Consider the following 12,096-nt stretch of genomic DNA (forward strand, 5'->3'; position numbering starts at 1 on the left):
GTGGCATAGGAACCCTGGGCAGCTTGGACACTGATGAACAGTCAAGCAAGAGCAGCATAACTCCTCCACTTCCAGCAGAAAGACGCCGGAGTGAACTAAGTTGACTTCTGGGGCCGCACTATACATGCAGCGTATTTTCCTTCATTGCACTGGGGGCACCTTATGGAAGGTGTGCCCAGTGCAATCAAGGAAATTGTGTCGCATTGTGATGAATGCGCTGCCCTCAGGACATTCATGTGAAAAACAAAGCGGCTGCTTTGAAGCCCCACCGTGTTTTTTAAGTGCAGACGGCAACCCGTATGCACTTTTAAAAGAGATAAGAGATCTACTTGCAGTCAGTGACTGCACCTGCCTGCAAGGGGATGTCTGGGGTTTCCATTGGATCCCCTTCTCTCACTCCAGGGGGATGCTCTCAGGGGGCACAAAGAGCGTTTTTGCCTTTGTGCCCGGGTCTGTAATACGGCGCAGGGGCAAATGAGGGAATGCCTCCTGAAAGATAGCACTGCCGCTTTATGTGCGCCAGCATCTATGGGTATTACAGAAGTGGCTGTACAAGCGTCTGCGGCCTCTTCTGTAATACCAAAGTACCCTGGGGGCGCGCAAAGCAGGCACAAATGTCAGTTGTGCCCCCGGGCCCCTGATGTGACCTGGAGGTCATGGGGTTGAATCTCAAAATTTCATCCTGGAGAGATTGGTGACTTCATTAAATAGGTTATAGTAGCAATTATCATTTAAGAGTCTAAGAAGGCGGAAGTGCTGGATGAAATTGTTAAATAATAAATAATATTCTGTATCAAGTAAAAGTGGAGAGGGAATCTGACTACATTATGAATGGCCCCAAGCCTATAAGCAATTCACCAGATGATGGATGGAGTGCTGAAACTTTTCAGACACTCCATCATCGTTCTTTAGTTCACTTCGCCACCCCAGTTTAGACCCACCTGTATGCAAATCGGTCTTGACCTTGTGCCTCATGGTAACAGTCCGGTACAAAAGGGGGTGGTGATGGACGGAGCATCTGAGTCAATCAAACACTCACACTCAGTCAAAAGATCTAGGTTTAATCCATCACCGTTCTTTAGCCCACTCTGCCACACCAGTTCAGACATGGCTATATGCAAATCAGTCTGACCCTGTGCCTCATGGGAACAGTCCAGCCCGAACTGCCAAGCCATGTCTTCCCTGGACCGGAAAAAAGCTTCCGAGGACCGGTTTCTGGCATTCCAGCAGTCTTCAGCCGGGCATGCTAGAATCCAGTGGCAAAGTGAGTAAGGGACTCACGTCTGAGCAAACCCTGCCACACTTATGGCGGCCAAAAGCAGTACAAAAGGGGGTGGTGATGGACGGAGCATCTGAATCAATCAAACACTCACACCCAGTCAAAAGATCTGGGTTTAATCCATCACCGTTCTTTAGCCCACTCTGCCACCCCAGTTCAGACATGGCTATATGCAAATCAGTCTGACCCTGTGCCTCATGGGAACAGTCCAGCCCGAACTGCCAAGCCATGTCTTCCCTGGACCGGAAACAAGATTCCGAGGACCGATTTCTGGCATTCCAGCCGTCTTCAGCCCGGCTTGCTTGAATGCAGTGGCAAAGTGAGCAAGGGACTCACGTCTGAGCATACCCTGCCACACTGGTAACAGTCCAGCTCGAACTGACAGGCCAGTTCTTCCATGTACCAGAAACAATCATCCTGGGACCAGTTTGGGGGTAACACCCCTCATCAGCCAGGCTAGCTTGAGTCCAGTGGCAAAGTGAGAAAGGACCCACATCTTGGCATACCTTGCCAACTTAAAGCAAAACCAGCAACACAATGAGATGATGGACGGAACGCTTAAACTTTTCAGACACTCACACCCAGTCACAGATCTGGGTTGAATCCATCATCATCGTTTAGCTCACTTCGCCACCCTAGTTTTCATAGTACATAATTTGTTTTTACCTTAGACTAATTAATGTTAGACTACCAAATATGACAGCTTTCACTCTCCATTTGGGCACATAAGGGGAGAGGGGGGAGCACATACCACACCAACTTGGCATTTCCAACTTTCCTACCTACCTAACTATATAACTTCTTGTATCTACCCTAACTGTAAACCAGACCTCCTAAAATACCCTCCAGTACTTAGGAAAAACGCCACCACAAAGGCTTGTACACAACACCAGCACCTGCTCCAGCGACAAAACACCATACAATGTACCCCCCTAATGCACCTGTTACCAACAAAACCACCTCGCTTAGCCAAAGCTTGCAACATCCAAAAACTAGGAACAACCCAAAACGAAGCACCAAAAAAGGGGGTGCGAGCAGGAAAATAAATATGCCCCCCAGAAAACCTACAACCGGCTGCTGGGTCGCTACCACCAAAATGGTGGGTAGCTCCCCAAAATGGCCGATTAAATATGCCAAAAGCCCAAAATTAGCCCACCCAGCACAAGGAGCCCAACAAGCCCAACCAGCCTAACTGAGCTGCTGGCTGCCCTCACCCCCTGCCCAAAACACCTGCGAGGAGCAGGCCTCCCGCTGGTTGGCCGCCCCTTCCAAAGCTCTATTAGGCCCATAAGGGGAGGGGGGGGCAGCACATACCACAGACCAGCTTGTTGGTGTGAAAAAGGCCGCTTTATTGGAAACAGGTGCACCTTACAAATAAATTCTCTTGGCCTGTGCGGTACAAAACTAAACCTCACTAAATATATACTCCCTAACATACCCCAAACATGGTTCCCCCTGCAAGCAATTATAAACACCAACTTGGCATTTCCAACTTTCCTACCTACCTAACTATATAACTATGTATCTACCCCAACTGTAAACCAGACCTCCTAAAATCCTCCCCAGTACTTAGGAAAAACGCCACTCGAAAGTCGTCCTAACGACTTTAGACCCCCCCTTAGGCATCCTGTCTCCTTGGATATCTGCATACCCCTATGACCTTATCCAGAGACTCCTTCAATTGCACAATGTACAGCTCCATCCCATAATGAGAGCAGTGGACCCAATCCTCCCTAAAAAAGTACACTGCCCCATAGCGCAGTTCCGGATGTTCCGTCCTACCCAAACCTTCCTTCTCACAGAAACTCCTCATCTCCCTGTTAATCTTTCTGTGAGCCCAATCTATGGCGGCCGGTCGCTCTGCTCCTATCCATGTCCGCCTAGGTATAAAATTTGACCATATGATATGGCAGCCAGACCATTGGATCCTCATCTCCAACAAATCCCTTTTCATCTGCTTCACCAACGCCAGGCCCTTGCACTGAACTAAGTCAATCTCCCCCAAGTGGATGACTAGCACATCCGGACACACACCCTTCCTGACCACCTTATTCAACGCTGGCAACAGTTCATGCTACCTCATGCCCCCCTTTCCTTGCCAATGACATACAAACAATCCAGGATCCAATCCCAGATGTAAACTCTGGTTCTTATACCACTCTGCACGTTTCACGATGAATGTCCTATAATGAGGATAGACAGGACATACTCGTCCGGCCCTGCCACCACACCTGTAAAGACACACATGTAAGCCACAGGAAAAACACTATCAAGCCTGGTCCTCCATCCCGACCCCCCTCAACCCGTCTTATAGCAATCCGACTTCCTGCGCCCCAACCGCATGAGCTCCTCCCTCCCCAACCCTGTCGTGCTGCATCCGTCGCCGCCCCTGTGCCCTCACGCATGGCGCGTAGGGCGTGCCGCAGAACCCATAACAGCTGAGCCGCCGTCACCCTGCCTTTATCCGCCCTGAAAAAGACTTCCCCCGTCCCCACATCCTGCTCAGACGCCAGAAGCCCCCCCACCCCGCTGGGCATATTGCGCCTGTCTCTACCAGACCCATTACGACCCACTTCCCCACCCCCGTTGGTCAGTCTTGGAACGCCGTAATTGCACTGCCACCTCCCGAGCCCTCAGTTCCACCTCTCCCCATAAAAGCCCTGGGCCTCCCTTGAGCCCCACCAGTTCCAAAACTCGAAAAGCTCCAAAATACATCCACGACATGAGTGTGGCAAATTGAAGGCAGAAGTTGTATCAAACCTACAAGCATACCTGCTGTGATGGGCCGGCGCTGACGAAGCATGGCACCCCTCTCCCGTACCCAACCTTCCAATATACACGCTCCTAGTTCGCCCACAGAAGGTGGGTAACCTCACCACAAGTTCCCCATGAAAGCGACCACTGACAACTTGCCGGCAATCGTCGCTTTCGACAAACCCCTGTCCATCCTCTGCAGCATAAATTGTACCACCTGTTCGCCCCGTAGCCAGCGATCGTCCTGCCGCACTGCCCCACCTTTCAAAAATTCCCACCAGGCATGCACGGACGCTCTCCATGTAGAAACGGCCACCAACGCTCTTACCAGTTTTATGACCCAGTCTGTCCCACTGACCACAGCCCCAGCGGCACCGACGTCTTGTGTTCCTCCGCCTCCGTGGCTCGCCCATGGAACCTCTACCACTGTGAACGAGACAAAGCATCTGCAATGTTATTGTCCACCCCTGGCACATGTCGGGCTTGAAACAAAATGTCATGTTCCAAACAACACAGTATAACACCCTCATCAACTTGAGCACCTGTGGATCCCTGGCTGACTGTCTGTTGACCACCTGCACTACCGACATGTTGACCACTTTGAAAATCACCCGCTTGTGCGCCAGCTCTCGTGCCCACACCGTCATCGCTACTACCAGCGGGAAGAGCTCCAAAAACGCAATGCTCTGCCCACCGCCTTGCCAATGCGGCAGCCATTCATTCATGCATCACCTCCCCCTCCAGTACAGACCGAACCGCCCACCCCACCACATCTGACGAGATGGTTACGTGTAATTCCCAATCATAGGGGGTGCCATGGGCACACCATTGAAGCGCTCCAAGAAGGCCAGCCACATGCGCAGGTCTTCCCTCGTCATCGCCGACAATCGGAGGTGATGATGCGGCAACGTTAGTCCGGACAACGCCAACCCCAGCCGTCTGCCAAAGTCCGGCCTGCCCGCACGACTCGACAAGCAAAATGTAAATGCCCCAGAAGAACCTGGACCTCCCGAACCGTCACCTTCTGTTTCCTCAACATCTTGTCTACCAATGCCATCATATGCACCTTCTTGTCTTCCGGCAGGCGTGCTTCCATGGCGACGGAGTTGAGCTCTATTCCCAGAAATGACCGCACCGTACTGGTACCCTGCGTCTTCTCTGGCACCAGGGACACACCCAGGTAGCCCATGAGTTACGTAAAAGCATCCAGCTGCTGCTGGCAGTACGCTGAACCAAGCCGTCCCACCAAGAAGAAGTCATCCAGGTAGTGCGTCACCGTCTCATTGCCTGTGTGCCAGGAAAAAGCCCACTGCAGGAAGGTACTGAAGCACTCAAACAAAGCGCAAGAGATCAAAAACCCCATGGGCAACGCCTTGTCCACGAAAATGTCCCCTTCAAACTGGATCCCCAACAGCTGGTGATCCTCTGGATGTACCCAGCAGCAGCCTGAATGCTGAGTTAATGTAGCATTTTGCCATGAGGGCGCCCGCCCCAACCGAAGCCGTCGTGCCAAATCCACGGACGAATTAGACACCGAGGACAGCTCCGATGATATATAGTCATTCACCGACGTCCCTTCCAGCCAAGACAGATGCTGAGTCAGGCGAAATTGCCCGGCTCCTTCTTTGCCACCACGCTGATAGGAGAAAAACTTAAAAATCCCGAATGGGCGCCTTCCGGAAGGGGCCCGCCATCTGCCCTTCCCGAACCCCCTTAATCAGCTTTTGCCGCACCACCGCCTTGTTCGCATTGACCAATTTCAGATTCTCCGCCCACCTGGCAATCCTTGGACCCTCGTACCCCAGCCGGAAACCCTGCCAAAACCCACGCCGCAACACACCTGCGTCTTCAGCCTGTGGATAAGACGCTAGTAGGGTCCCAAGCCGCTCCTGCTTAACCGGCGTACAAGCCTTTTCCCAGAGCCCCTGACCCCCCTTTTCTTCCACTGCCCCCATTCTGTGCCCCTGATGCCGCGGGTTGCTGGCCTTGATTACCGCCCCCAACTGCCCAGCAGTGTACCACCGGGTGTCGTTTCCCACAATTGGAGCACTAGTGCCGAAATCGGCAGTACTGTCTGCCACAGGTGCCCTTGTTGTAGTCCCAACACTCTCCAATGTTGGTGTTAGACACCCTCTCCCGCCCCACCCCCCCACAGGTGGGGCGGGCCAGAAAGGGGCGGGGCGCTAGCGGTAGGCCACTGGCCGTATAGATCGTCTTGCCAAACTTTGCCCCCATGGTCTGTTGATACAAATCTGATTCAATCTTCCCCCACTTCGCATCCGGGTCCGCCGCCAAATGTGCTCGAAACTCCTCATCATAATGCGACCACATGTAACCCTCATATTTGACCTGCGCCCTTCGGATCACGTCCATATATTTAAAAAGCGCGACCGCCCGCTCCCGGTACTTTTCACAGTACACGCTGGCGAATATCAAAAACCCCGCTGACCAGTTTTCTACATTCAGAGGAACCTTTGGCCACTTAGCCAGTTCCTGTTCCTCCTCCTTCGACCCTTCCTTCGTCGTCAGCTTACGGTGTAAGAGTTTCAAAATATCCACCTAGTCCCCTTTCCAAATCTTCTCATTGGTGGCCAGTGACAGGTGCGCCCCCAGGGGTTTTGTGATGCCCATATAAGGTAGCTTGCGCCCCTGTATATCGTGACTTTCCTTCTCCTCGGTGCCCCCTTTACTCCCCCATCTGTTTTAGCGTTCCCGGCCCCGCTGACGCCCTTCTCGTCCAGACCCACCCTGTGTCTTTCACTTACGTTCCCTTATTAAGATGCACCCCTTCCTCCCCTGCTTTCGCACCTGTCCCCACTGACACTGTACCCCGATGGGCCCCGCCCGACCTGTTCCCTGCTCTGCCACCTAACCAGTTGAGCAGGGGGGGCCGCCACTCTCTCCGCTCTCTTCTTTTTTGCCTGCAAAACACTAGTAACAACATTACTCCGCTCCTCCCCGTCCTGCTCCACCCCCGCCCTTCTTGTATTTCTCCCTCCTCCGTGCTGTCTTCATCATAATCCAGCTGGGACCTCCCCTCCTCCAGATCAGAACCTGCCAAATCTTGCCATCGGCCGCCCTCCATGGGCTCCAGCCGGCTAAGTCCTTCTCTCTCCCTACAAGTACTCAACAGTTCCCCCAGATCCACACACTCCTTGCTCCTCTCCTCCTGCTCCTCTTCAGGGTCCCGATCAATGCTGACGGACCTCCGCCCCCATCCCCAGGCGGCCGTCTCGACCCTTCGGGGTGAGGCTGGCAGGGACTTACGGCCCCGCCTCCCGTAGGACGCTATCGTCCGGTCCCTCGTGGGAGCGCGACAGCCCACATAAGGCAGAGCTGGCCCATCCCCTTGGCAGATTGGAGCCGCATGCTGCTCTCCTGAGCACCTCGCCACACGTTCCTGTCGGGAAAAATAAGTGGAGTAGAGCATGCGGGGGTTAAAAAGCTCGCCCACTTCCCTGCATCCACCATGCCCCCCGCACCCCTCCCCATCCCCGACGAATGACCCCCCAACACGAAGGGATATCCTGCCATACCCCCATATCCCCACTTGCGCCCCTCCTGCCCCACCCCCATACCCCCACCCGCCCACCTCCTCTTCGCTCCACACCAGAGACTCTAACTCCTTATGCACCGAAACCCCTGATAATCCCGCACTCCTTCTCTGCCCCAATCGCTCCCCCCATCTACTCCCATCTACCCCCACACCCCACCTATTGACCCCCGGCCGCCCCAGCCCTCCCGCACCCTCACGGGCCTAGACATTGCAGTGCGGGCTGGCCCTGGCCCCGAGATCCAACATCCCGTAGCCAGTCCCCGCCCCCCATCTGCCCAATCCCCCCCACTACCTTCGCGCCACGCTCCTTGTTCGCTGCCTCTCGCCCTTCCCCCGGAGTCTGCAGCCTACTCGCCCCCCCAGGGTCTTCACTCCCCCCTGTGGGCATCCAGCCCCCTCCCCATGGAAGAGCAGGCCTCCCGCTGGTCGGCCGCCTCTCCCAAAGCCCTATTGTGGTTGCCACATCTCATGAGGATTAGCTAAAGTGGTCAAAGTTACTTGGAATCCTATCATTCCTATTTTCTGATTGATATACATTGATAAGTAGTCCCCTCGGAACTGCTCAAATAGCTTTAAAAAGTCTCAACCAATCAAAACTAGACTATTCACTCATGTTAGTGTGATATTCTTTCTGGTGGACTTTTGTTGATCGATTTCCTCAAAAGTGAATATGTTTTCTTCAAACATAACTTTTTTTCATGTAACAGAAACATTACGTTTTTTAATGAATAATAGCATTTTCAAAACATCAATGTTTTTAGAATTTTTTTTTCAAACGAATCTTATTTTGCACACGTGGGTATTTTTCATGACAACCAGTAATAAGTATTTATTGAGTGACTTGTTTAAACCCTGCATGTTGCACGCGTTTGGTTGTGATTTTGTTTGGTGCATTGTTGATGCGAATGGAGGGAGAAATTGCTGCACCAGAAGTGACTCCTCTGAAGTCACATCTGTTTCTTGTGGACTGTGGTCGCTTTCAACTATGGTTTATGTTTGATGGAAATGACCGGAAATACCTGTGTGATTAGTACAAGGGAAATACTCGGGAGAAAAAACTTTGCAGAATAACATTGAAGGAACAGTTAAAATGAGACCAGAAAACATTTAATAATCTGTACAGATGCACTTACAAATCATCTAATGTATTGCGGATTTCCTACACCACAAGTGTGTGTTCAAGGTTGATCCATGATATCCAGATCCATGCCTCGTTTTTAGGTCTCGCCTGTCGATGCGCATGCGCATCGAGCAAGCGAGACTATGGTGGCTTATCCACTCTTTATCCAACTTGCAAGGAATCGTGGCGATTCCTTGCAGTGCCCGTGACTTTTAAGCTCAATGCGCATGCGCATTGAGCTTAAAAGCGCGTGCACATGCCCCCAGCCGCCTGCCTTGCCTACTCTCCCAGCTGGTGCCGCTCCACCCCCTGCGGCATCAAAGGCTTTCACGGCCGGCCGGCCATGCTTTCAGTTTCACGACCGGCCGGCCGTGTGAAGTGCATTTCAAAGCCCGCTCTCCCTGCTCCGCCCCCTGCTCCGGCCGAGACGCGTCTGCTCTAGACTACTTGTGTCCGTGACTTATGCTGGTGGAACAATATCTCTAGATATAAACGTTGATCAAAGTTTAAAATGAATCCCCTATTCAACGTATTGCTGAGAAAGAAAATAGAAAGCATTTCTGTTCTTTTTTTTTTTAAATCAATCTGTGCCGTAATAATTTTCTATAAACAATTTTAAACCGGACTATACTATGTTCATAATTAACTTCTCTTAATTAACTTTGACCCAATAAGTACACTAATCGAAAATACATAGATCTCTGCCTGTAAACACACCAATTTTTTAACCGCCACTAATGGCAGCTACGAGCTTACATATGCCGATAGTCCTAACGGCAAAGTCCGCTTTTTGTTTCTATCATAGCACAGGCGGCTTCCCATAGTTTATTAGTGGCGGGAATGCGAAGACGGTCACAAACAGGAAAAGAAACACTACTCGGCGCTTCAACATACGACCTGAACGTAAAAACAAGGTAAGATTACTACAAAGTAATGGTATCTAATCAGGATGTGGACGCAGGCAGGATGCAGACAACGACGATAATTACGTTTTTAAACTCGGACAAGCTTTATATAGATGCACAAACGAGCATAGCAATTTAACGGGCACCTCACAATGTGGCCAAATAACGGAGCTCGCCCTGACATTTACTCTGTCCGTATTTTACTTTACGCATTGACGTCCCATATGAATAATTACATTAAAAACATGGCATTTTAAGGCATTTCTATTAGCCGTTAATGAATAAATGCAGCAATCTAAACATGCAGATATACGGCATTGATATATATATATAGGGAATTACTGGACCAAATATCTTATTGCTGTTAAACATATAAACATGATATAAATGCAACATGTATAGAGCAGTAAGACAACGCCAGCAGATATATGATTGCTGACTGTTCCCCTTCCTTTTTTTTCCTCCTTATACTACCTTGATCGAACGTAAAAACAAGGTAAGATTACTACAAAGTAATGGTATCCAATCAGGATGTGGACGCAGGCAGGATGCAGACAACGACGATAATTACGTTTTTAAACTCGGACAAGCTTTATATAGATGCACAAACGAGCATAGCAATTTAACGGGCACCTCACAATGTGGCCAAATAACGGAGCTCGCCCTGACATTTACTCTGTCCGTATTTTACTTTACGCATTGACGTCCCATATGAATAATTACATTAAAAACATGGCATTTTAAGGCATTTCTATTAGCCGTTAATGAATAAATGCAGCAATCTAAACATGCAGCCTCACCCTCACTCTCACTCACCCTCAAACACCCTCAACCCTTCAGCCTCACCCTCACTCACCCTCACTCTCACTCACCCTCAACCCTCACCCTCACTCACCCTCAACCCCTCACCCACCCTCACTCACCCTCAACCCCTCACCCTCACTCACCCTCAACCCCTCACCCTCACTCACCCTCAACCCCTCACTCACCCTCAACCCCTCACTCACCCTCACCCTCACTCACCCTCACTCAGCGCAACCACAGCATCTTCACTAAATATATTTAATAAACTTTAAGCTATTGGCAATATAAAATAAAATCCATTTTATTTACGTATTAATTATTAATTGTTTTTTAAAGCCATTGATTTTTTTTATATCAATACATATAAGTCACATATAAGTCCCGTTAATACAAAACATGTTGCTTTACAAATGCTAGAGGTGTCACATTTACAAAAATTCTAACTATTGGCTTTGTAAAGAAGAAAGCTATTAATTTTGCTATTTAGAAAAAACAACACATAAATAAAAAACAAAAAAATAAATAACACCTATAGCTCTAACTTTCCTACTGCGAGACCTATTGCATTTCCAATGCTTGTTAGAATATGCCCTGATTACGTCAATGATCCCAATAAAATGTAATTGTATGCAAATGTATTCTATGTGGGTTGGCTGAAAACATGTCCTGTGTCTGGCCACCGTGCATCAACACTGGATAACTGCTTTCTAGCAAAATACTACAGTAAACGGTTTTCACAAAATGAAAGTGGAAGAAAGGACGCCAGAAAGGAAGGAGAAAGCTTTGAATGGCATGTCTCTCAATGTCTAGAAGCACTAAATGTAAATGTAAATGTATGTGTCTTGTAAAGCGCACTGCTGCCCTGAGGCGTCGTGGCGCTGTAGACCGCTGGGGAGGGAACCCGTCCTGGCTATCCCTGTGAGATGGTCCCTACTGGGTATCTCCAAGGTGAAAACAGGCATCCCCGGCGAATGTGGGGGGCCGTTGTAGAGATGAGGCAAGCTAATGCCCACAGTTGCAGAGTGTGATCCCTGGTTAGAGTAGGCACCGAGGCGAGAATTATCGAGTCTGCTGACCCTGGTCCACGACCCTGCCGCGTCGGGAATTGAACCCTCGTCCCGGGCCGTTCTCTGCTTCCAGGTCTGCCGCCTCTAACCAGTGAGCCACACCACTCCACTACCGGAGGCTTATACTCCTTGTCTGTAAATATCAATCAATCAATCAATATATACTTTATTCGGCATAAAACAATACCATAAAAGTACAGTGTTAAAAAAAAGGATCTCGTACATTTTAAAAACCATGCTAAAATTCTATTAAACTACAATACATAAAGTATAATTGATTCAGAGCTAGGATCATCTTATAAAACTGATTGAAAATAATTCATCCATAGTATAGTGCAATCAGCAAATACAAAATCCCGATCAAGAAAAGTCAGTAATAAATACCAGGGGGATACCCATCCTTTCTCAAAGTAACAGATATTAAACACACAGGACCATTATTCCTCCCCTCTGCTGGTTCTAAGTTTCATCGATAATCTTAAAAAATTCACTGTACAGAAAAGCGTTAAAGGTTCTACTGACAATTTCAGAAACAGTAGGGCCACCTTAGCTTGTTTAAACTTGGCTTTCCTTAAATACCTTTTAAATATAATCGCCTAGGGTAAGCATAA

The sequence above is a fragment of the Lissotriton vulgaris genome, chromosome 1_1 (genome assembly GCF_964263255.1).
Source record: "Lissotriton vulgaris chromosome 1_1, aLisVul1.2, whole genome shotgun sequence".
NCBI classification, from domain to species: Eukaryota; Metazoa; Chordata; class Amphibia; order Caudata; family Salamandridae; genus Lissotriton; species Lissotriton vulgaris.